The sequence below is a fragment of the Marmota monax genome, unplaced genomic scaffold, assembly GCF_021218885.2.
Source record: "Marmota monax isolate L192 unplaced genomic scaffold, Marmota_monax_Labrador192_F-V1.1 WCK01_AAM20220418_F8-fsc00140, whole genome shotgun sequence".
Lineage (NCBI taxonomy): Eukaryota > Metazoa > Chordata > Mammalia > Rodentia > Sciuridae > Marmota > Marmota monax.
The window spans coordinates 4,132,950-4,160,558 of record NW_026694256.1 but is presented as its reverse complement, the minus strand read 5'-3'; the positions used below and the strand labels follow the sequence as shown (position 1 = coordinate 4,160,558).

Here is a 27,609-nt window from a genome sequence, read left to right as displayed (position 1 = left end):
ATATACCACTTAGTCATAGACAAAGAAGAATCATAAGAAGCAACATCCTCAACTAACAGAAAGGTATAAAGGAAAGATCCTGATCTAGAAGCATAGAGTAATACACAAAATATATTCATATTTTATAAAGAAGAAGCTGTGTATCAAACAGTTGCATTATAGTACATAGAAATAATATATGTATTAAGATAAATGTGGATATGTATAGATTAAAAGTGTATGTGTTTTTTGAACAACTAAGGGTAACATAATAGAAATATATTGATTTTCCCTACCAAGCATCCTAAATACAGAATCCTTCTTTTCCTTATGAACTTTTCCATTTGCAGTATATGGGATTTGGATGGTCTGCCCTTGTACTTGGGGCATACTCTGAAAGGCCTGACCTTTTATAAATAGTATGCACAATTATTGCTTAGGATATGTGCACATGATCTAAGATACACAAATCAGATTTTTTACTCCACGGCATTACCAAGCTGCTAGGAAAAAAACCCTGGAAATACCAATACTCATTTTTGTTCCCAATTAGAGAACTTTTGAGCATGAAACAAGTAAAGAAGGTAGAGCTGAGGGGTTTGAAAAGAGATTTTGTGTGAGCATCTAAATTCAACCATGCTCAAAGTCTCTAAACACAGCACGTGTATATTAGCTCTTTGAGCCAATAAATTTGCTTTTCTACTTCAGTAAGTTCAGGATATGTTTCTGAAACATAGAGTCTTAATAGATATAAATATATCTGGTCTTATTCTCCATTTCAATAATTCAAGCTTTTAACTTCTAAGTCTTTCCACTACAGAATATTAAGTTTTCCAGGAAAAAGAAAGTTTTTACAGAAAAACTTCCTGATTTCTTAAAATTTACTTAGACATTATCATATTGTGAATATTTCCAAGAAAATAAAGAGCCTAGAGACATGTTTGATCCAGGAAGTAGAGTCATTATGATTTATACAGAATATTGGATATATTGCAGGAAGCAGACTTTACCCAATTGTAGGAAGAGCTGGGTACTGACAAACTAGAGGCAGAAAACAGGCATCAGTCAAGGAGTGGAGTGCTTCTCAAATACTGGTGCAAGTTAAGCAGTCAAAAGTCAATGAGTGAAAGGAAGTCTGAAAAAAAAAAAACACATCTAACCACCAAAGTGAGACTGTCAGGTGAGGAGAGCTGGTGAGGGATCTATAGGAAGCTACTCATGGCTTCTCTTCTATGGTTTATAGCTAATTATAAGCCTAGACTGCAGCAACAGTTGGGAAAAGTAACAGTTGGGAAGAAGTATTCTTTCTCCTTCTCACTTTGGCTACAAGACCTACAGGGAGTAAAATTTGCTGTTTTCATACTTGTACCTTCCAAATCTCACACAAATTCTCTTTGGGCCAATTGACTTGGAGTCTTTTAGGGGAGTAGATGCTGGTAAATGTGGTTCTTGGTTTAACCAAATTGATACAGAATAATCTGCAACAGTCCTTTCCCGGTCAACTTGGCATCAATTCACAGATATTTTAACTGGATTGCACATAAGAAAAAAAGAAATCCATGCTTCTGCCTAACCTGGTGTACCACTCTGTTGCACAAATGAAAACATACTATCCAGAAGAGGACACACAAAACACAAAAATACCATCTTAAGGTGATAGCTTGTTTTTCTGATTCACACTTCCCTTTCATTATCCTATAACTCAAAACTGAGCTATCAGTTTAACCACTATTGTTTATTTGGATAGTAAAGGAATGGGAAAAGAAAAAAATTGTGTCAAAATAAAGAAAAAAATATATCTACAACAGTTCTTACTTATGCAGGGTGGTATTTATAATTTTCTTCTTGTAACCATTCCATAGTTCCTTTGCTCTGAAAAAGAACATCTATTGGTGTTCTTTCTGGGATTAATAATGAAAACCTTCATTTACTAAGGTTCTGTCCTGTTTATTAGCCCTACCCCAAATTTTTAAAATTTTGTCACATAACATGAGAATGCCATGGGAACTCAAAGTGTTTCTACTATTCCAAACATATGTTCTTTCTGTAAGTAGGTTCCCAACTACTACCCAATTGCCTCAATAGAAAAATGTCCCATCTCATATTTTTTTCCTTGGTTAGGTGGTATGAGGAGTTCTAGAGTGGCCATATGTCAGTCTCAACACATGAGTAAAGCTATTTTTGTCCCTTACCAGTGGGGAAAAAATACCTTTAAACTACCAATTAAAGGTTGCAGAAATGAGAAGCAAAAATGTTGATAACACTCGTATATTCATCTCGGGAAATATAGCCATGGATGAAACAGTACCATATATTGGTCTCAATTTACACAGAATACCTAATCCTGAAGGACATTACTTCAATCCCAATAGTGTTGCTCTCCCATTGGCACCATAACAAAATATACAAAAGGTCATTCCGTAGCTCTATTAGGCCAGCAGCTTCAGGGTAATAAGTAGAATGAAAATATTAGTGAATTCTATGAACATGAGCCCATGGACACAAAAATAAGTTCCTTCATCAGAGGTAATGCTGTATTGAATTTTCTGATGTTGAATAAGGTATTCTGTATGGATGGATTCTGTATACTTGGATTCAGAACAGCCATGGATGATGATTTTGGCAGAAACATTGGAGGTAAGGAAGGAAAGTCATTTTCAGATAAATATCTATTCCAGGGAAAATAAAGCACCAAACCTTGCACAAGACAAATGGTCCAAATAATCACTCTGCCAGAGGGTAAATGGCAAGACTTCTAGGGGAATGGTGCCATGTAAATATCTCACATTTTGCCCCTTGGCAGGTTGGACACTGAGCAGTGGTTATGTCCCAATCAGTTTTGTGTTGTTGAGCCCATGCATAACCTCTGTCCTTTCTTGCATGATAACTTTCCGTGTTCATTTGGCTAGGACAGAAATGACTGGAGAAAGGCACTAACTTATAGTCAGAGAAAAGAAATTTTCACATAATTATTAAAGTTTTCCTTTGATGGTCACTTTTCAATGAGCATTTAATAAGTCACAAATATCTCCATATTTCATACATAATCAGAGAGGTTTATTCATATATTTCTTCCTCAAATTGTGACCAATTTTGTGTGTGATCTTCAAGTCTCTGACTATTCATCCAAACATTAAGTGCTGCATGTGTGGAGCAGGGCGGATTTATGTCTTTGAACATTTTCTTTCCTTTTAGGTAAAAATAAACAACTAGGTGCATTTCCCTGAAGATTTCCCTCACCACAGTCCTTTAGCATTATCCCTAAGCAAAGTCTGTCTGAGCAGAGTTGAGTCTCTTCAGCTTTTCTCTTTAGAGGTGTGCCAGCATATCATGAAGAAATTTCTATAAGCCAGAGCCCATGTTTGGTTCTTCCTTAGTCAGTTGGTCATAGGGAGTTCATCATGAGATGGCAGGTACAAGTTGAGATGGAGGGAAGCAAAGAGACAGAAATACGGGCAATGAGCTTAAGTGATACTTACTAATGCACAAATTTATGCCTTCAATACCAGCTTGAGACTGATCTTATGTACATTGCTTTAATTTGATGATGAAGTGCTGCTGTAGATACCCTACATTTTGGGTTGATACCAAGTGCTTGGCTCATGATAGGCAGCTTGCATAATTTGGTAACTTGGTTAGACAGTGGTCAAGCTTTCTATTTTTTCTGGCTTTCCCATTAGCAAGGCTCAAGCTGTTTTTCAAAAGGAGAAAAGTTTTCTACAGAGGAGGAAAAACTTTGCTCCAAAATTTTTAAAGTTCTGTGTTAATAATCACTTGTAAGGACTTACTGGAGATTCCATATAGCATCTAATTGTGAGATTTCAGGCACCATCAAATCTCCTCAGTCACATGGCCCAAGTTATTGGGCATCTTGTAAAGCAGCTTGGACCTTAAATAGACCTCCCTCTCCCCACTGGTTCTTTTCAAGTTTGGCAGCCTATAAAGATACTTCTAAATTACTTGGTAAAGGGGTTAGAATAGTATGTCCAAATGAGATGTATGTTGCTTCCCAAAATCCAAAGAGGCCCATGAAGTGCTGTGCTTCTTAGTCAGGAGAGATTAATGTAGTAACTTGCCCTTCACTTCTAAAGGGCATGTCAACATGTCCCAGACCTAGACCCTGAAAAGTTTCACCAAGGTGGCAAATCCCTGAACTTTTATGTGGTGTTTCTGTATCAGACACATCTTTGCATCTTCAAGGTGGTGAGCTTTTCTCTTAAAAGTTATTATGAGGCTAGCCTCTTCAGAAGTATCAGTATTAATAAAGAAGAGCTTAAAGATAGTGAACAGGATATTTAAACCAGCTGTTAAGTGGAGCTCTGAAAAAAGCAGGACCCCAAGGTAAGAAACAGAATCAAAGGCGCTAATGGCTATTAGAGAAAAACAAAACAATACAAAAAGGTCTGGCAGAATAAGAAACCACAAAACTAGGATATGAAAGTATCCTCTCAGATAATTTATGGACCATAAATAGAGCTCCCTCTCCCCACTGTTTCTTGTTAGAGAATGCCACATTCAGAACTAGTTCTGTAGGTCCTTTATTGTCTTAATTTTTCTTCCTGGCTTTTAGCACTTGGTATCTCTTATACTCTCAACCTAAATGCTAACTTTGTAAGTTATTCCTGTCAATATATCAAGTTCCAATGTCCCCCGTTGATGACACATTAAAAGGTAAACAACTCATAGCAAAAGATTCTTTCAAATATGGCCCTCAACTGTCCTTGTAGTCTTGGCCTGACATTTCACCTCATGGAACCTATTCTCCAGTCATATTACATCCTCTACTTTCCATATAATATACTGTGGGTTTTCTCAACTTTCAGTCTTTACACATCCTGGACCTCTGCTGGGAGAGTCCTTCCTCCTCTTCTCCTGCTCAATTCATGCTCAAGACTCCATTCAAATATCATTGCTCTGAATTCCCTGATTCTCCTAAGCAAATAATTGAGTCTATCTCTGAGCTCCACCCAGCATGTGGTTCATAGTTATTAGAGTGCTCACCACAGGAGAGCATTGTTTTTCTATCTCTATGTGTCTATCTTAGCAACTAGAACAAAGGAGAAGTATAATGAACATTTGAAAAACAAATGAATGAATGAGCTTATCACCTCCTAGTTGACCCACACCCTTCACTATAGCTCCCTATCTATTATCTTGCAATTTACCATGGATTTTATGTAAAATATTTACTAGGAAATGTAGTTTTCCAAAACAACTATGTTTGCAATTTTTCAAGTCACTAACAGAATGCTCCTTTGAATTGACTTTTTTACACATCACTTAGAAAAGGTTGGTATTGGGTTTAATGAGTTTATTTTTTGTTGTTGTTGCTGGCCAATACTTAAATGAATCTCTACGTAAGAAAGAGAAAAAAAGTTGACCAGCTAATTAAAATATTTATTTTAGTTTCATAGTTTACTGTGTTAAAATTATGTACTTATTCTGGAATAATAGGACCTTCTCTTTGAGTCTTGTTTTCCAACAAACTGGCTATGTGACCTTTCATAGATAACCCCATAATTGCTTAGTTCTTCCTGCTATAAAATGACAATTATTTCGGCTCATTCTACAGGTATGTTTTAGTTATTTTAGTTTTTCAGGGTTTGTTTGTTTGTTTGTTTTAGTACAAGCACTATTCAAATGTAAGAATTCTGAATACTGTGTGGCTAATAAACATATTGGTACACTCAGTGTTCTCTGGACAACCTCTGGGCTCTAAGACTTACTTAACTTTTTGTCCCTATCCACCTGCATAATGTCTGAACAAAATAGAAACCTACTTAACACCCATTTGAATATCTATACTTCATAGTCAATCATTGAAATGGTACCTGGAATATTTAGGAACCTTTCCTTCATTGTTGGAATTAATTATTTTTTCTTTTATTATTTAGACTAATACTTTCATCAGAACAAGTAGTTTTTGTTGCATACTCTGGTAGTAGTCTTGAATAAGCCAAATTCTAGCTTAAGTAAGTCCTAATTCTGTATTACAGTTCTAAATTGGCAAATCTAAATTGAAATGCAAATTTATAATTTTTTGAAAACTACAAATTCACAGTTATAGTGAATTTGTAAATGTTATAGGGAATATGCCTGTAAATGCAAATGTCCAGCATAATACTGAAATACACTGAGAATTGATTTTCCCTAATTTAGAGCCACCTGTGTTACTTTGCTCCAATTGTGTGAGTTATGAAGAGCTTTAAGCTCAAGCTGGTCTGGCAGCTGCTCTGAAATAGCAGGGTGGTACAGCTATAATTGTGGTAACAGCAGTGGAAATAGGGCCCTCTCATCAAGTGAGAATCATTCTAGCACTTAACATTTTTCCCTCCTCTGAAATCTCACCTTTATCTTGCTTAATATTTATAGTTTAATTCTCAATAGAGAGAATTGCAAATTGGATTCCTTAAATATTAGGCATATTCATTTATAGGTTTATCAAGTTTTTGTGTGACAAAAGAGCAATGTGTTCAGTCCAATAATGTAAAGAGGATACAGGGTTCACTATAAACTCAGGGGACAGACCTATGAATAGCTTGTGTTCTAAGGAAAGCAAGAGGTAAAAGCAGCTCATTTCACCAGAAAGAAAGGGTCAAGCAAGGCTTTTCAGAAAAGGTGGTACTTGAGTACTCTTGAGAGATAAGTGCACCAAACTGATGCATTCAAGTATGTCTGTTGAGAAGGAACTGTATGTATTCAATATACAGGTTATCAATCTGCTTTGTGAATCCTGAAAACTACGAGTAATTTTGATTTTTTAAAATAAATAAGTGTTTAAAAATGGGGAACGCAATACAGGGAAGCCTGTGGTAAATGGATACATGTCCAGCATGAGTGAAAAATAGAGCAAAATATGCTCTTATCTTAGGGATAACAGACAGCAAGCATCTTGTCGGCTTTAACTGACTATATCAATCAAAAGAGAATCATAGTAAGTTGAACAGGGAAAGTTTAATATGAAAAACTACTAACTATAACAGATTAGAATAACTAGGAATTTGCTAATCAAAAATAAAAAAGAACTCTATATAATACAGAAATGGCACATATAAGAAATAGCTATTGCACCTTAAATTGAGACAGAGTTGAACTGCTCTGTCCACTCTCTAGCCCTCACCCCTAAAACCTGAGATACAAACCCTGTTAGAGAAGGCATGGAAGTGGCACATTGAATGTGGAGAAGATATGGTGATTCCACATTGCTGAAATTTGCTGAAACTCTGGTGTTCCAGGGGAAACTATTTATAGGGATATGGCTCACTGGAGATACTTATAAAATTGTTGGACTGGGGAGCTGCTGAGGAGCTGCTGACTTTTGTGTTCTGCTGTCTGCTCTGAAGTTCAAACCCAAACATGGATAAAGCTTCTTGTGCTGGAAAAAGCCCTGTGCTGCAAGAAGTTAGTCATGCTGGACATTTCCCAATCTAAAAACCTGTTTTACCTTCAAAGAACAAAACCCCAGTATATCTGCTAGGTTGAAGATGGCAGCCATGCAACTGTAGAGACAGATGGAAGGGATCCTTGGTTCTTACTACTTCTCAGCTCTCCCTCAATCCTCTGTCTTTAAGACTAAAGACACTTGTAAAGGTGGTAAAGCAATCCTTAGCAGGAAAAGTGAAGCAGGTGGCATCACTATACCAGACCATAAACTATACTACAGAGCAATAGTAACAAAAACATCATGGTATTGGCACCAAAACAGACTGGTAGACAATGTACAGAATAGAGGACACAGAGACTAACCTACAAAATTACAATTATCTTATATTAGACAAAGGTGCCAAAAATATGCATTGGAGAAAAGATAGCCTTTTCAACAAATGGTGATGGGAAAATTGGAAATCCATATGCAACAAAATGAAATTAAACCCCTGTCTCTCACCATGCACAAAACTCAACTCAAAGTGGACCAAGGACCTAGGAATTAAATGAGAGACTCTGCATCTAATAGTAGAAAAAGTAGGCCCTAATCTCCATCATGTGGGATTAGGCCCCAACTTCCTTAATAAAACTCCTGTGGCTCAAGAATTAAAACCAAGAATCAATAAATGGGATGGATTCAAACTAAAAGGTTTCTTCTCAGTAAAAGAAACAATCTGTGAGGTGAATAGAGAGCATACATCTTGGGAGTAAATTTTTACCCCTCACACATCAGATACAGCACTAATCTCTAGGGTATATAAAGAACTCAAAAAGCTAAGCACCAAAAATAAATAAATAAATAAATAACCCAATTAATAAATAGGCCAAGGACCTGAAGAGACACTTCTCAGAAGAGGATATACAATCAATCAACAAATATATGAAAAAAATGTTCATCACCTCTAGCAATTAGAGAAATGCAAAACAAAACTACTTGGAAATTTCATCTCACTCCAGTCAGAATGGCAGCTATTATGAAGACAAACAATAGTAAGTGTTGGAGAGGATGTGGGGAAAAAGTTACACTCATACATTGCTGGTGGGACTGCAAATATGTACAGCCAATATGGAAAGCAATATGGAGATGCCTTGGAAAACTGGAAATGGAACTACCATTCGACCCAGCTATCCTTCTCCTTGGTCTATATTCAAAGGACTTAAACCTGCATGCTACAGGGACACAGCCACATCAATGTTTATAGCAGTACAATTCACAATAGCTAAACTGTGGAACTAACCTAGATGCCCTTCAGTAGATGAATGGATAAAAAAAAATGTGGCATATATACACATTGTAATTTACTCAGCAATAAAAGAGAATAAAATCATGGCATTTGCAGGTAAATGGATGGCATTGGAGAAGATAATGCTAAGTGAAATTAGCCAATCCCAAAAAAACAAATGCCCAATGTTTTCTCTTTTATAAGGAGGCTGATTCATAGTGGGATAGGGAGGGGGAAGATGGGAGAAATAGCCTTGATAGGGCAGAGAGGTTGGTGGTGAAGGGAGGGGGCAGGGGATTAACAAGGATGGTGGAATGTGATGGACATCATTATCCAAAGTTCAGGTATGAAGACATGAATTGGTGTGAATATACTCTGTATATAACCAGAACTATGAAAAATCATGCTCTATATGTGTAATAAGAATTGTAATGCATTCTGCTGTCATTTATTTTTTTTAAAAAATCAATTAAAATTTTTTTTTAAAAAGGGAACACTCCTTTCTCCCCCGATGCCTCTCCAGCACCCCTAGTGATGAAGCTTAACACTGCATCAGCTGAAATTGATTAAATTTCAATGAAATTGATAAAACTTAAATTGATTCATCACCATTTCCACAAGAAGGTTAAAGGATGAATTTTGCACTAAGAGGAAGCAGTGAAGAGAACAAAGAACAATCATAACATGAAGAATTTAGTTAGTTTCCGGCATTTTAACAGCACCACTGGTCTCTAGAAGTGAATGAATGAGCACCTTGAAAATTATGAACTAAAAAAAATATTTTCAACATAGAAACTGACGCATGGCCTACCGGCATTGTAATAAAATAAAGACATTTTCACATATGTGAACTATCAAATACTGTATATCCCATTTACCCCTTCTTAGAAAATAAAGGATGTGCTTTTAAAAAAAAAGAGTGAAAAAGAAAGAGAAAAAGAGGGGATCATATACACATATAAAAGCTATACAGTTATAGCTAGTAATTGGGTTCACCCCAACAAACTTATACATGCATGGAGATCAATTTGATTCATGTTTCCCTCTTTTCCCTCCTGTTCTTACCTCCCCTTCTCCATCCTCTACTCTGCTAGACTTCCTTTTGCTCATCTATTGATTTGTATTTGATTGGTTCTTTATGTAATCTTATCCTTCCCTCCCCCTTTCCTTTATTTTACTATAGTTTCTGCGTATGAGAGAAAATATTTGACCTTTGAGTTTCTGAGTTTGGCTAATTTTATTTAGCATGATATTCTTCATTTCCATCCATTTACTGGTAAATGCCAATATGTCATTCTTTTGAATGACTTAGTACAACTCTATTGTGTGTGTGCGTGCACATGTGCGTGCACGTGCATGCGTGCATGTGTGTGTATATGTGTGTGTGTGTGTGTGTGTGTGTGTGTGTATATATATATATATATACATATCACAATTTCTTAATCCATCCATCTGTTAACAGGCATCTGAGTTGATTCCATAATTTATTGTGAATTGTGCTGTTATAAACATTGAAGACACTGGGTTGCTGTAGTATGCCAATTTTAAATATTTTGGGAAAATACCCTGGAATGGGATAGCATGGTCTAATGGTGGTTCCAGTCCCTAGTTTTTGAGGAATCTCCACACTGCTCTCTAGAATAGTTGTACTAGTCTGCACTCTTACCAACAATGTACAAATGTTCCTTTCTTCCTACAACCTCGCCACCACTTATTGTTGTTCACATTCTTGATCACTGCCAATCTGACTGGAATGAAATGAAATGTTAGCGTAGTTTTGATTTGCATTTCCCTGATTGATAGAAATGTTGAACATTTTTTCATATATTTTTGACATTTTATGTTTCTTCTATCGAGAAGTTTCTGTTTAGTTCTTTTGCCCATTTATTGATGGAGTTATTTGGTGTTTTTCGAGTTCTTTATATATTCTGGATATTTATTCCCTATCAGAAGAGTAGCTGGTCAAGATTTTTTCCTATTCCGTAGTCTCTGTTTTTTCAATCTTAATTATTTCCTTTAATGTGCAGAAGATTTTTAGTTAATTGGCATCCCACTTATTACTTCTTGGTTTTTATTCCTTGTACTTTGGTGTCTTGTTAAGGAAGTAAGTGCCAGCACCTATGTGATGGAGTGTTGACCCTATGTTTTCTTCTAGTATCTGTAGTGTATTCTTAGTAAATTCCTGAAATTCTAAGCTATGACTATTACCTACATCATTATATTAATTTAAGTAATAAATACAGATTTAAACAAAAACTTTTAATACAACTTTAATATAGGAAATAAGAGGGGAAGTAGAGGATATAAAAGTTTTAGGGAACTAAATCCTCAGTCATCACCTTAAAGAGTCAATAGATAACATCTAAAATGTAATAATAAAAATATAGGAGTGCTATATATCCATATTATTTAGAAATATGATAATACAAAGAAGTCCTCTTTAAAGGAGTCAAAGTGATTATAGTAACTGACTCTGAGGAAAGGAACTGGAGAAAAGTGAATTTAGAAAAAAAATTCAGAGAAGTACTGAATTTTGTTACCTGTTATTTTGTTTTATGTGCCTTATAAACCATATGCATATTTTGCATTTTAAAAATGAAATTAACTTTTAAAAATGAAAGCACATATTAATTTTAAAAGTTATTATCATATTCACACTCACTGAAAAATATGTGTTAAAAAGTAACTGTAGGCCTGGATCAATGATATGCACTAGACTTAACACTGGAGTAAGACTGGGCTCCCAACCCCAAGGCACTCTCAAGGTTAAAGCAGGACAGAAGGATGATGAGAATTGCAAGAAACAAATTAAAGGACATTGCCATTTAATGCTGGGTGTATGGTATGAATTATAGTCTATAAAATCCATTTGTCAAAAGTAGTATAAGAGAAAAATTTCTTAAAAATAAATTATTTTACAATTTAAAAGAAGTCACTCAGCAGGCTGCTGTATCATTTTATGAATAATAATAGCAGTAATGAGCTCAGATAGAAGAATATAAAGATAGGTAAAAAGGAGACAAAAGGAAGGACAAGATAATATCATTTTAATCAGGTGTTCTGCATATCTTTCCAGGCCTGTCACTCCCAGAGTTAGTTATTCTTCCAGGGCTGTCACTCCCATATTGCTGGGAAATCTGTAACTCCTCACTTTAGTATAAACTTACTTATAAAAATTACCTTGTGCACTGTTAATTAGCTCACACAATAAACAGATGAAGGAAAGAGAGATGTGATCTCAAGACCTAAAATTTAGAGGAATTACCAATAGTATCTATTGATCAGATAATGGATACCCCATCATATAATGGAGCCAAAGAATCCTAAGAATAATCAAACTCCATTAACCATCTTCTCATCACCAGAATGATATCATCCCCACATAGCTTCCCATGCCCAGCCCTCACCAAGTTTCATTTCAAAGAAGAGCCTGACAACCCCAAACACATCTCTTATTCTTAAGATGGTCCACATTCTCCATAGAGTGTATATTCCTCACTTTCCTAAATACATCTCTGTATTTGTAATTGACAATGGCCTTAAATTAATTTCTGGGATGTTTTTCAAGAGCCCCACTTGTTATGAGTAGAGGTCCTGTCTGTGGGAACTCCTCAGACCTCATTGGTTACAGTGATAGCTGCTATTGTCTTTATAGCCTCATCTGTCTTAATAAGAAACCACTCAAGGTCTTTTACTCTTTCCTTTGAATTAATCCTCTATATTTTAAGGAAGGAAATTTACTAATTTTTTTTTACAGATGAGCTTTCTACTGGAAGAGCTCATGATTCAAACTCAGAGGGAAGGAAATAGACTAATTTATCTCCTTGACTGTGATTCAACAGAATATTTCTTTCTATAGGTTGTGGTCAAGAAAAGTTGGGAAAGTCACTGATGCAGGTTGCCAGAATCTCACAATTGTTCCTGATTGCTAAAACAAAGTGATGTCTTTTGTCATTCAAACCATTCCTTAAAACATTAAGTTTTAATTATTTATCTACTTGGGAAACTATAGTTGTCAAAGAAAGTACTTGTTTTTTTTCTTTAAATAAACTTCTTAAAATTTCCATGTGAATGGATTCAAAGCACATTCCAAATTTGCTTAAGTGTTCTCTTTTTGTAATTTTCTAAATGCTAATATTATTAATTGTGCTGTTAATATATTCTGAATAATGTAATTTAAACTTAGATACTTTATTTTCCTGCCAATTTAATTATTGTGTACCTGCAATATTGATCTCTTTATGACCTAAAATAAAGGATGAAGATTGGATAATGAAATAAAATACTTATCTCCATTATTTAAAATTCTGCCATCCTATTATTGAAACACTTCAAACAGTATCTGCATGTGATCAATGTAATTATCATAATACCATATACTAAATTAAAATGAAATATTAGATATTGTAAATATTTGGTGTCCTTTTCCCTATTATTCTCTGTGTATGCTTTTCATTTGGGTGTCAGAGAACCATTTTGAAAAGAGTAGAATGAGCTTTCATATTTGCTGAAGACATTTTTAATAATGCTTTAGAAATGCTCTTATTTAATTATTGATCTACTTGGGAAAATGTAGTTATCAAAGAAAGTACTTCTTCTTTTTCTTTAAATAAACTTCTTAAAATTTCCATGTGAACGGATTCAAAGCACATTCCAAATTTGCTTAAGTGTTCTCTTTTTGTAATTTTCTGTGTCCTCTATTCTGTATCATTGATCTCCAAGTCTATTTTGGTGCCAATACCCTGCTGTTTTCATTACTATTGCACTGTAATACAGTATAAGTCTGGTATAGTGATGCCACCTGCTTGACTATTCTTGCTAAGTATTGTTTTAGCTATTCTGGGTTTCTTATTTTACCAGATGAATTTCATGACTGCTTATTCTATTTTTATGAAGAATGTCATTGGGATTTTTATTGGAATTGCTTTAAATCTGTATAGTGCTTTTGATACTATGGTCATTTTGACAATATTAATTCTGCCTATCCAAGAACAAGGTAAAACTTTCCATCTTCTAAGGTCTTCTTTAATTTCTTTCTTTGGTGTTCTCTAGTTTTCAGTGTAAAGGTCTTTCATCTTTTTTGTTAAGTTGATTCCCAAGTATTTAATTTTTTTAAGGCTATCATAAATAGGGTAGTTTTCCTAGTTTCTCTTTCAGAGGATTTTTCACTAATGTATAGAAATGCCTTTGATTTATAGTTTCTGATTTTATATCCTGCTACTTTCCTGAATTTATTTATTAGTTCTATAGATTTTCTAGAAGAATTTTTGTGGTCTTCTAGGTACAGAATCATATCTTCAGCAAATAGTGCTAATTTGAGTTCTTCTTTCCCTAATCGTATCCCTTTAATTTCTTTCATCTAATTGCTCTGGCTGGAGTTTCAAGAACTATGTTAAATAGAAGTAGTGAAAGAGGGCATCCCTGTCTTGTTCCAGTTTTTAGAGGGAATACTTTCAATTTTTCTCCATTTAGAATGATGTTGGCCTGGGGTTTAGCATAGATATCTTTGACTATGTTGAGATATGTTACTGTTATCTCTATTTTTTTTAGTGTTTTGAACATGAAGGGGTGCTGTATTTTTTCAAATGCTTTTTCTGCATCTATTGAAATGATTATATGATTCTTTAAGTCTATTGATGTGATGAATTACATTTATTGATTTCTGTATGTTGAACCAAATTTGCATCCCTGGGATGAATCCCACTTGATCATGGTGCAAAATATTTTTGATACGTTTATGTATTTATTTGACAGAATTTTATTGAGAATTTTTGCATCTATGTTCATTAGAGATATTGGTCTGAAGTTTTCTTTTTTAGATATGTCTTTGCCTGGTTTTGGAATCAGGGTGATTGGCCTCATAGAATGAGTTTAGAAGTGTTCCTTCTTTTTCTAGTTCACAAAGTAATTTGAGGAGTATTGGTATTAGCTCTTCTTTAAAGGTCTTGTAGAACTCAGCTGTGTATCCATCCAGTCCTGAGCTTTTCTTGGTTGGTAGGCTTCTGATAGTGTCTTTTATTTCCTTTCTTCAAATTGATCTGTTTAACTTGTGCATATCATCCTGATTCAGTTTGGGCAAATCATATAACTCTAGAAATTTGTTGATGCCTTTGACATTTTCTATTTTATTTGAGTACAAATTTTCAAAATAATTTCTAATTATCTTCAATATTTCTATAGTTGTCTGTTGTGGTATTTCTTTTTTTCATCATGGATGTTAGTAATTTGAGTTTTCTCTCCTTCAGTTTGTTAGCATGGCTAATGGTTTATCGATCTTATTTATTTTTTCAAAGGACCAACTTTTTGCTTTTTCAACTTTTTCAATGGTTTCTTTTATTTTAATTTCATTGATTTCAGCTCTGATTTTAATTATTTCTTGTCTTCTACTGATTTTGGTGTTGATTTGTTCTTCTTTTCTAGGGCTTTGAGATGTAATGTTAGGTTATTTATTTGTTGACTTTTTCTTCTTTTAAAGAATGAACTCCATGCAATGAAATTTCCTCTTAGTATTGCATTCATAGTGTCCCAGAGATTTTGATATGTGGTATCAGTGTTCTCATTTACCTCTAAGAATTTTTAAATTTCCTCTTTGATGCCTTTTCCAACCTACTGTTCATTCAATAGCATACTATTTAGTCTCCAGGTGTTGGAATAGCTTTTATTTTTTTTATTTTATAGTTGATTTCTAATTTCATTTCATTATGATCTGATAGAATGTAGGGTAGTATCTCTGTTTGTATTTGCTAAGAGTTGCTTTGTGACATAATATATGGTATATTTTAGAGAAGAATTCATGTGCTCCTGAGAAGAACGTGTATTCATTAATTGATACTCTATATACGTCTGTGAAATCTAAGTTATTGATTGTATTTTTGAGTTCTATGTGGTTTTGCTGTTGTTGTTGTTGTTGTTTAGCTTTTATTTGGAAGATCTATCCAGTGGTAAAGAGGTGTGTTAAAGTCAGCCAGAGTTACTGTGTTGTGGTCTATTTGACTCTTGAACTAGAGAAGTTTTTGTTTGATGAATGTAGATGCTCCATTGTTTGGGGCATATGTATTTATAATTGTTATGTCTTGTTGATGTAGGGTTCCCTTCAGCTCTATGAAATGTCCTTCTTTATCCCTTTTGATTAACTTTGGCTTGAAGTCTTCTTTATTCCATATGAGGATGGAAACCTATGCTTGCTTCCACAGTCCATGTGAGTGGTATGTTTTTTCCCAACATTTCACCTTAAGTCTGTGGATGTCTTTTCCTATGAGATGAGTCTCTTTAAGGCAGAATATTGTTGGCTCTTTTTTTTTTTTTAATCCAAACTGCCAGTCTGTGTCTTTTGACTGGTGAGTTTATGCCATTAACATTCAGGGTTACTATTGAGACATGATTTGTATTCCCAGTCATTCCTGTTTATTTATTTATTTTTTAATTTTTTAATATTTATTTTTTAGTTATAGGTGAACACAATATCTTTATCTTATTTTTATGTGGTCCTGAGGATTGAACCCAATCTCACGCATGCTAGGTGAGTGCTCTACCTCTGAACCACAACCCCAGCCCTCATTTTTGTTGATTTTTGGTATTTAACTTGACTTGGTTTCTCCTTCAATTGTTTGTTCCTTTAGTATAATACCTCCCTATGATGATTTTCACTGTTTTCATTTCCTCCTGGTGGAAAATTTTGCTGAGGATGTTCTGTAGTTTGAAGGCTTTCTTGTTGTTAATTCTTTTAACTTTGTTTATCATGAAAGGTTTTTATTTCATCATCAAACATAAACCTTAATCTTGCTGGATATAATCTTCTTGGTTAGCATCTATTTCCTTTCAGAGCTTGATATATGTTGTTCCAGGATCCTCTAGTTTCAGGGTCTAGGTTGAAAACTCTGCAGACATCCTACTTGGTTTCTTCCTATACGTAATCTGACTCCTTTTTCTTGTGGCTTTTAAAATTCTCTCCTTATTATGTATGTTAGTCATTTCCATCATAATGTGCCTTGGTGTGGATCTGTTGTGATTTTGTACATTTGGCATCCTATAAGCCTCTTGTATTTGATTTTCCAATTCATTCTTCATGTTTGGAAAATTTCTGATATTATTTCATTAAATAGATTATTTATTCCTTTGATTTGGAACTCTATGCCTTCCTCTATCCCAATAATTCTTAAATTTGGTCTTTTTATGTTATCCCATAATTCTTGAATGTTCTGCTCATGGTTTCTTACCATCTTCACTGTGTGGTCCACATTATTTTCAAAATTATATGTGTTGTCTTTATTGTCTGAGGTCTTGTCTTCCAAGTGATCTAATCTACTGGTGATGCTTTATATTGGGTCTATTTTTAATTTGGTTTATTATTTCTTTCATTTCAATGATTTCTGTTTTTTTTTCCAGAACTGCTATCTTCTTTATTGAAGTAATCTTTTGCTTCCTGTATTTGGTTATGTAGCTCTTTATCTAAATGATCTTTTGCTGCCTGTATTTGCTTTCTTATATCATCCTTTAATTCACAGATCATTTTTATTAGGTACATCCTGAACTCCTTCTCTGTCATGTCTTATGCTGTATTGGCCATGGACTCTATACAAACAATATACACCCTTAAACCAAATAGCTGCTGTTAAGACATTTACAGATTTGTCACAATATAAAGAAATGTTGAGTTTAATTATTATCCACAATGTATACTGTAAGTTTGCAAAACTGTATACAGTTTCTGATGCTGGACAAAGAACCAGGGGTGTGGTGTAGGATGAGATGTTGAGGGGGTAGAAGGTGAAAATATAGAGTTATTAGATCTCAGGAAGTATGATAGAGGAATCTAAAGAAGTTGGTTAGTAGCAGGAGAAGAGAGAGCAAGTGATTTGGGGGAAACATGAAAGTAGGAAGACAATAGAGTACAAAAAACAAACAAACATAAATATTAAGAAAAATTAAAACAATGTAAAAATAGGAGATAAAAGAATATACAACACGGGACCAGGGTTGTGGTTCAGTGGTAGAGCACTTGCCTGGCATGCACAAGGCACTGGTTTTGATCCCCAGCACCACATACAAATAAACAAATAAAATAAAGGTATTGTGTCCATCTGCAACTAAAAAAAAAAATTAAAACAAGAAGAATATACAACACAATTGTAATATACTATTCAGACATCCCAGACCTCAGTATCCTAATTCTATGCAAAGAACTTGGTTTCACAAATGTTGGGGATGTGAGTGCAGGAAAAAAAAGAGGGAGGAAAGAAAAAAAATCTCAAAGGAAGATACAAGTATTGTTTTTGTTGAGATCAGTATTTTTCCTGCTTTTCTTCTCATCCAATAGGTGGGGTTGTCTATTGTTTGCTGGTATCCCCACCCTCAGGATGGTGAAGGTTACCAGGGTGAGATGGTTGGTCTTGGGTGCAGGGCTCTTGGAAGTACGGTATAGCGCCTGCTGGTCCCCAATGGGAGACTGCACCCCAAGAATCTCCTTTGGGGCCCACTCGTGTGATGTGGGCACCTGGTCTTATCTCTTTATGTCTCTTGTAGACCTCACAATTCCTGGTCTTTAATTTAGTCTCTAGGCTGGGGATATAGCTCAGTTGGTAGAGTGCTCACCTCGCATGCACAACGCCCTGAGTTCAATCCCCAGCACCACACACACACACACACAAAAAAAATCCCTCTAATTTAGTCTCTAAACTGTATCTCACTCACCTCTCCTTTTCTACTTCCCAATCAGGAACCTTTCTCTCTGGAAGTCTTGTGGGAGGTGATCTGGGGACTGTGCACTTGTCATGGAGAGCTGTTTTGTGTTGGGCAGTCACTGTGCTGGGTTAGCAGCTGCCAGAGAAAGGAGGGAGTTGAGGACTATTGGTACTTCCCCAGCTAGTGTTCCAAACTGGTAGTTGCCCCAAGTAAAGATGGTGACGAAGGTGTCCCAAAAAGGAGGTGGTTGCTTTCAGTGATGGTTGGGTGGAACCAGGCAGTGGCATTGGGCAATGTGTTGAGAGATGCAGCTCTGTGGCGTGCAATGTTGTAGCAGACGGCTGTCTCCAGACCCTATGAGATGCCCCCAAGTGCAGGCAGGCTACCACGTGTAGAGGACTATAACAGTGGCTGTAGAGTCCCAAGATGGAGGTTACCAAGGGAGCCCCACATTGATAGTTGGGGATCCACACGGGAGTGGCAGCCAGAGTTCCTAGACATGGGTAGGGTCCAGGTGTCCGCATGGGAGAAGCAGCCAGGATTCCTGCATAGGAGCAACTGTTGGAGGTCCTCTATCACTTTCAAAGACAGTATTCCCACTACTTAAATCCCAAGTGATAGAGCGACACAGAATGCAGCCTTCCTCTAGCCTGCCATCTTGGATCCCTATACTTGAGCTCTTTAAAGAAAGATCCCATCTGTTTTTTATCCATTTATCTCCAGGGTGCCTTGCTCTGAATTTGCACTTACTTAACATTAAATACATTAATTTTATTAATTTTATTAATCTTAATATACCCGTTCATTAAAGAATATTTCAAAACCAGAATTTTTTTAAAAAATAAGTTGTTCATCTGAACATATCAGAGATGGTATAAAATATTCCCCCTATTTAGCTTTCTTCCTATTTGTGGTTATTTTTACATAGTTATAATCATGATTCTACATAGTTCATGCATGAAATTTGACATTGTAACATGAATAATCTCAAGGTTATTTTAAAATCACAGTCACTAAGTTACTACATCATATTTCATTTATGCACATTTCAGTATTCTTTAGTTTTGAGGCATAAAGTTTGTTGCCAATTAATCGAGGTGCTAAAACCTATTCTCTGGTAGGCCCCGAGAGATCAGAAGATGGCCGCTGCACACGGGGGTTGCTGAAGTGCTGAGCGTGGTGCTCAGAGCAGCGGCTTTAATCGAGATTTCGCGCAGCTTGTTAGAGCTCCTTTCACCGTTAATCTGTAGCGGACCACTTTGCCAAGCAGCAGGAAGAACAAAGAGATGGAAAAAGAGACGCTTGGCTCCCGGACACTTGGCTGCTCAGAGCCGCGGGCGCTTTGCTCCCATCTGCTTCCTCTTTCGCTTCGCTCCGGGCAGAGAAGCTGAATGTGTAATCAGCAGTGGATTGTAAGTACCCGAGGCAAAGAAAGCTCAGTGTGCCCCGCCTTTTTTGTTTTTTAAATATTTTTTATACAGGGAGAGTTTGTGGATTGGGATTGTTGGCTGGGCTGTGGTTTCTGTGCCGAAAATCCACTCCGCGGGAGCCACCATTTGCTCTCTGCTTGGTGTCTTGATGGCTCTGTCTACATTGTCCAGCAGCCGCATCTAGAGGTTGGAGCTGGGCTGCGTGCCGAGCCCTGTCCTCCGAAGGCTGGACCACGGCCTCAAGCACCTCGGTCGCCTGTTCACCGCTGCACCTTCGGGCAGAGCCTGCTCTGGGGTCGTTCTGCATCCCCCTGCGAAGGGACCCGTGCTCTGGAGGAGGGGGCAGGAGAGCCACGGCGGCAGCCGCTTGGGCCCCAGGGGCCGGGCACCGGGCTGAGGAGCGGCGGAGGCCGCAGCGGCTCCGCTACAGTCGCAGAAGAGCACGGCGCCCGTGAGCGCGGCCCAGAGGCAGAGGCAACAGCGGCAGGGTTTCATTTCTAGAAATCTGGACTGGAAATAGAAGCAGCAGTTTGTATAATCCCAAGAACTTGCTTATGCCAGGAAGCTGTAAGGGTAACATGAATATCATTGAGGAGATCTAACATGGTGGCGGGCGCGGAGAGATCAAGTCTCTGACATCTTCAACTGCGCGGGCATAGGGAGCCGTAAATTGTCTAAATGCTATTTGCTCAGGATCACTAGGCAATGCTGAGCTGACGTGGATCTGGGGCGTACAGTCTGGGCCACTCAGAACACACACACCGAGCCCGGATCGGCTGCATTCAAGCTCCGGTTCGCCTGCTTCTCATGACTCAGCACTAAAGATCCCGCTGAAATAACTGGTCGGCCCTTATGAACTTACAGAGGTAAAAGCCAACCAAGCCTTCATAGGCTGTGGCCACAGGACTGAAACGGGGATTGGGAGAGACAGTCAGGACCCACCCGTTGCATTGGTCACCCAGCAAAGGGAACGAACGGTCACCATTTGCATGGGATACCACCTTGGCAGAGAACTGACGTCACGGGCGGAGGAGATAACTGCATTGAAACCAGCGCGACAGGTGTGTAATCCCCTAGCTATCTCTCTCCACACAGCGGGGAAACCTTAAGGGCCCCTCCCAGCTCTCCTGTGAGCGCAATACCCAGACCGAGGGAATCAGGAGTGGCGCGGAACTCCTGGCTACCGCTCCAACCAGTGCTGACAACTGAGGTCTCTTGCACCAGCTACCGGGGGTGTGGCTACCGGAGGGCAAGCAAATTCGCTGGGGGTTCTCAGCCCCAAGCTCTACAAACTTAGGGTCTGAGGGAGGCAAACAGGGAGAGTGAGCCCAGGAGTTCATGAAAACAGGGCTCCCAGGAGCAGCAGACCTGGCGTGTAGCCAGTATTGTAGTGAGCGTCACAGGTGAGCACGGCCTGGCTTGAGGAAACACAAGAGAAGGCCCTATACACTCAGGATTGGAGACCCGCCCAGTCTGGGAGAAAGAGCTGCTGCACAGTGAATGGTTCCCACCTATTGAGAGGAGAAGCTTGGCCCAGTGGGCACAGCTCCACCTACTGGAAGAGAAGTTAATCAAACTCTAGGACTGCATTTATTATTATTATTATTATTATCATTTTTTTCTTTTTCTTTTTTTTTCTTTTTCTTTCATTTTCAATTTTTATTTGTTGTTGTTCTTTAACTTTTTTTTCAATGTTTTTAATTTTTTTTAAATTTTTTTATTTTATTATTATTATTATTTTAAATTTTAATTTTCATTTTGTCTTTTCATTTCTTTTCAATTTTCTTATTCCCCCTTCTTTGAATTCTACCTGCCTACTCTCATTCTCTTTAGTGACTTCATCCCTTCCCTTCTAATATCTTTCCTCCCAAGCATCAAATAAATTTATAAGAGTAAACAGTAACTCAGCAGTCAAACAGGACAAGAAGTAACATGAGCAGCATAAAAAAGCAAGGAAGAAAAGGAGTACAAACAATGAAGGACAGCCTAAATATTCAGGAGGACCTAGAGTCAGCAGAAAAATGGTCATATAAAGAACTCAAGGAATACCTTAGACAGATGGAATGGAACCTTAAAGAGGATACGAGACAGCAAATCCAAACAGTGAAAGAACACTTTGAAAATGAATTACATAAACAGATAAAAGAAGAAGTTAAGCATCTTTATCAGGAGATAGAGATTATAAAAAAAATCAAACAATAATTCTAGAAATGAAGGAAATGATAAAACAAATTAAAAACTCAATTGAGAGTATCACTAACAGAGTGGAGCAAGTAGAAGCAATAATGTCAGATAATGAAGACAAAATATATCATCTTGAAAAGAGCCTAGCCAACTCAGAAAGGCTGGTTAAAAATCACGAGAAAAACATCCAAGAGATATGGGATAACATAAAAAAACCAAACCTACGAGTCATCGGGACAGAAGAAGGTACAGAGATTCAAACCAAGGGAATGAGTAACCTGCTGAATGAAATAATTACAGAAAACTTTCCAGAAATAAAAAAGGAAATGGATATACAAATTGTAGATGCATACAGGACACCGAGCACACAAAATCACAGTAGACCAATGCCAAGACACATTGTTATGAAGATATCCAATATACAGAACAAAGAGAAAATATTAAAAGCTACAAGAGAAAGGAGGCAGATTACATTCAGGGGTAAACCAATAAGGTTAACAATGGATTTTTCATCACAGACGCTGAAAGTGAGAAGATCCTGGAACAACGTATTTCAAACACTGAAAGACAATGGATGCCAACCAAGAATTCTGTATCCAGCAAAATTAAGCTTCAGGTATGACAATGAAATAAAAATCTTTCATGATAAACAAAAGCTAAAAGAATTTGCAGCCAGAAAACCAGCCTTGCAAAGCATCTTGAGCAAAACACTACATGAGGAAGAAATGAAAAATAATAACCAAAACCATCAGTGGGAAGTGCCTCTATAAAGACAGAGGGCGGGGGAAAAGCTAACCATGGAGAAACAAACTAAATTAAAAAAAAAGAAGAAGAAGAAGATAAATAATCAAACATGGCTGGAAGTACAAACCATATATCAATAGTAACTCTAAACGTTAATGGCTTAAACTCTCCAATAAAGTGACATAGGCTGGTAACATGGATTAAAAAAACAAATCCAACAATATGCTGCCTCCAGGAGACACATCTGATTGGAAAAGACATACACAGGCTGAAGGTGAAAGATTGGGAAAAAAATATACCATGCACATGGTCCTCGTAAGCAAGCAGGGGTGGCCATCCTCATATCGAATAAAATTGACTTCAAGACTAAGTTAATCAAAAAGGATAAGGAAGGACATTATATACTGTTAAAAGGAACCATTCACCAACAAGACATAACAATTATCAATATTTATGCACCAAATAATGGTGCTGCGACATTCATAAAACAAATTCTCCTCAAGTTCAAGAATCAAATAGACCACAACACAATAATTATGGGTGACTTCAACACACCTCTCTCACCATTGGACAGATCCTCCAAACAAAAGTTGAATAAAGAAACTATAGAACTCAATATCACAATCAACAACCTAGACTTAAAACTGACATATATAGAATATATCAACCATCATCAAGTAGATATACTTTTTTCTCAGCAGCACATGGATCCTTCTCAAAAATAGACCATATATTATGCCAAAGGGCAACACTCAGTAAATATACAGGGGTGGAGATAATTCCATGCATTTTATCTGATCATAATGGAATGAAACTGGAAATCAATGATAAAAGAAGGAAGGAAAAATCCTACATCACATGGAAAATGAACAATATGTTACTGAATGATCAATGGGTTACAGAAGACATAAAGGAGGAAATCAAAAAATTCTTAGAGATAAATGAAAATACAGACACAACATATCCGAATCTATGGGACACAATGAAAGCAGTTTTAAGAGGGAAATTCATTGCCTGGAGGTCATTCCTCAAAAAAAGGAAAAACCAACAAATAAATGAGCTCACACTTCATCTCAAAGCCCTAGAAAAGGAAGAGCAAAACAACAGCAAATGTAGCAGAAGGCAAGAAATAATTAAAATCAGAGCGGAAATCAACGAAATTGAAACAAAAGAAACCATTGAAAAAATTAACAAAACTAAAAGTTGGTTCTTTGAAAAAATAAATAAGATCGACAGACCCTTAGCCATGCTAACAAAGAGAAGAAGAGAGAGAACTCAAATTACTAACATACGGGATGAAAAAGGCAATATCACAACAGACGCTACAGAAATACAGAAGACAATTAGAAATTATTTTGAAAACCTATATTCCAATAAAATAGAAGATAGTGAAGACATCGATAAATTCCTTAAGTCATATGATTTGCCCAGACTGAGTCAGGAGGATACTCACAACTTAAACACACCAATATCAATAGATGAAATAGAAGAAGCAATCAAAAGACTTCCAACCAAGAAAAGCCCAGGACCGGATGGGTATACAGCAGAGTTTTACAAAACCTTTATGGAAGAATTAATACCAATACTTTTCAAGTTATTTCAGGAAATAGAAAAAGAGGGAGCTCTGCCAAATGCATTCTGTGAGGCCAACATCACCCTGATTCCGAAACCAGACAAGGACACCTCAAAGAAAGAAAACTACAGACCAATATCTCTGATGAACCTAGATGCAAAAATCCTCAATAAAATTCTGGCGAATCGCATACAAAGGCACATCAAAAAAATTGTGCACCATGATCAAGTAGGATTCATCCCTGGGATGCAAGGATGGTTCAATATACGGAAATCAATAAATGTTATTCACCACATCAATAGACTTAAAGATAAGAATCATATGATCATCTCAATAGACGCAGAAAAAGCATTCGACAAAGTACAGCATCCCTTTATGTTCAAAACATTAGAAAAACTAGGGATAACAGGAACTTACCTCAACATTGTAAAAGCTATCTATGCTAAGCCTCAGACTAGCATAATTCTCAATGGAGAAAAATTGAAGGCATTCCCCCTAAAATCTGGAACAAGACAGGGATGCCCTCTATCACCACTTCTATTCAATATAGTTCTCGAAACACTGGCCAGAGCAATTAGACAGATGAAAGAAATTAAAGGCATAAAAATAGGAAAGGAAGAACTTAAATTATCACTATTTGCAGGTGACATGATTCTATACCTAGAAGACCCAAAAGGATCTACAAAAAAACTACTAGAACTAATAAATGAATTCAGCAAAGTGGCAGGATATAAAATCAACATGCATAAATCAAAGGCATTTCTGTATATCAGCGACAAAACTTCTGAAATGGAAATGAGGAAAAACACTCCATTCACAATATCCTCAAAAAAAAATAAAATACTTTGGAATCAACCTAACAAAAGAGGTGAAAGATTTATACAATGAAAACTACAAAACCCTAAAAAGAGAAATAGAAGATCTTAGAAGATGGAAAAATATACCCTGTTCATGGATAGGCAGAACTAACATCATCAAAATGGCGATATTACCAAAAGTTCTCTATAGGTTTAATGCAATGCCAATCAAAATCCCAACGGCATTTCTTGTAGAAATAGATAAAGCAATCATGAAATTCATATGGAAAAATAAAAGACCCAGAATAGCTAAAGCAATTCTAAGCAGGAAGTGTGAATCAGGTGGTATAGCGATACCAGATTTAAAACTATATTACAGAGTAATAGTAACAAAAACAGCATGGTACTGGTACCAAAATAGGAGGGTGGACCAATGGTACAGAATAGAGGACACAGAGACTAATCCACAAAGCTACAACTATTTTATATTTGATAAAGGAGCTAAAAGCATGCAATGGAGGGAGGATAGCATCTTCAACAAATGGTGCTGGGAAAACTGGAAATCCATATGCAACAAAATGAAACTGAATCCCCTCCTCTCGCCATGCACAAAAGTTAACTCAAAGTGGATCAAGGAGCTAGATATCAAATCAGAGACTCTGTGTCTGATAGAAGAAAAAGTTGGCTCCGATCTACATATTATGGGGTCGGGCTCCAAATTCCTTAATAGGACACCCATAGCACAGAAGTTAATAACAAGGATCAACAAATGGGACTTACTTAAACTGAAAAGTTTTCTCTCAGCAAGAAAAACAATAAAAGAGGTAAATAGGGAGCCTACATCCTGGGAACAAATTTTTACTCCTCACACTTCAGATAGAGCCCTAATATCCAGAGTATACAAAGAACTCAAAAAATTAAACAATAAGAAAACAAATAACCCAATCAACAAATGGGCCAAAGACCTGAACAGACACTTCTCAGAGGAGGACATACAATCAATCAACAAGTACATGAAAAAATGCTCACCATCTCTAGCAGTCAGAGAAATGCAAATCAAAACCACCCTAAGATACCATCTCACTCCAGTAAGATTGGCAGCCATTATGAAGTCAAACAACAACAAGTGGTGGCGAAGATGTGGGGAAAAGGGTACTCTTGTACATTGCTGGTGGGACTGCAAACTGGTGCGGCCAATTTGGAAAGCAGTATGGAGATTCCTGGGAAAGCTGGGAATGGAACCACCATTTGACCCAGCTATTGCCCTTCTCGGACTATTCCCTGAAGACCTTAAAAGAGCGTACTACAGGGATACTGCTACATCGATGTTCATAGCAGCACAATTAACAATTGCTAGACTGTGAAACCAACCCAGATGCCCTTCAATAGATGAATGGATAAAAAAAAAATGTGGCATTTATACACCATGGAGTATTATGCAGCACTAAAAAATGACAAAATCATGGAATTTGCAGGGAAATGGATGGCACTAGAGCAGATTAGGCTTAGTGAAGCTAGCCAATCCCTAAAAAACAAATACCAAATGTCTTCTTTGATATAATGAGAGCAACTAAGAACAGAGCAGGGAGGAAGAGCAGGAAGAAAAGATTAACATTAAACAGATACATGAGGTGGGAGGGAAAGGGAGAGAAAAGGGAAATTGCATGGTAATGGAGGGAGACCCTCATTGTTATGCAAAATTACATATAAGAGGGGAATGGGAAAATAAACAAGGAGAGAAATGAATTACAGTAGATGGGGTAGAGAGAGAAGATGGGAGGGGAGAGGAGGGGGGATAGTAGAGGATAGGAAAGGTAGCAGAATACAACAGTTACTAATAGGGCATTATGTAAAAATGTGGATGTGTAACCGATGTGATTCTGCAATCTGTATTTGGGGTAAAATTGGGAGTTCATAACCAACTTGAATCTAACATATGAAATATGATATGTCAAGAGCTTTGTAATGTTTTGAACAACCAATAAAAATTATATAAAAATAAAAAAAAATAAAACCTATACTCCACCCCATGTCTTTTAAATTAAAGGTGTCATTTTGAGGATAGAAATATAGCCAGGGAAAGGGTGGAGGGACCAAGACTCCTGAGTTGTAAGGTCAGCCCAGGAAGTAGCGGCAAGATGGATTCACTGAGGACTTTGGATTCAGAACACCTCATTATCAAGGATCTTAGAGAATTCATTCAAGGATTTTGGATCAAAGATAAATTATTCAAGATGAAACTATTTTGTATAAGAATTTGAAGTAAAACATGGCCTTTGAGAAATTACAGTTCTAGAAAATTTGAAGAATATGGTCCATGAAACAAATGAACATACCCGTACTCCCAAATGCAGACAAACAATGCAGGACAACTTGAAAGAAGTTCTCCAGAGATATGTATAATGACGATGTAAAAGCTAGTGAGGAACAGCATCAACCCCAATAGGAGGATTTCATGACAGAACAACCCTGATTGTGCACTGAAAAGGATAAAGAGCAGAGGAGCCATGGAGAGGCTTCGGGAGCAATATACTGTGATGGAGAAGGGCACAGCAAAATTTTCAGCTTTTTAA

General features: G+C 36.7%; 1 pseudogene; it reads left to right on the top strand.

The window, feature by feature from the left end:
- Positions 1-2,553: 2,553 nt before the first annotated feature.
- Positions 2,554-27,609, top strand: LOC124108566 (biogenesis of lysosome-related organelles complex 1 subunit 5-like; annotated as a pseudogene).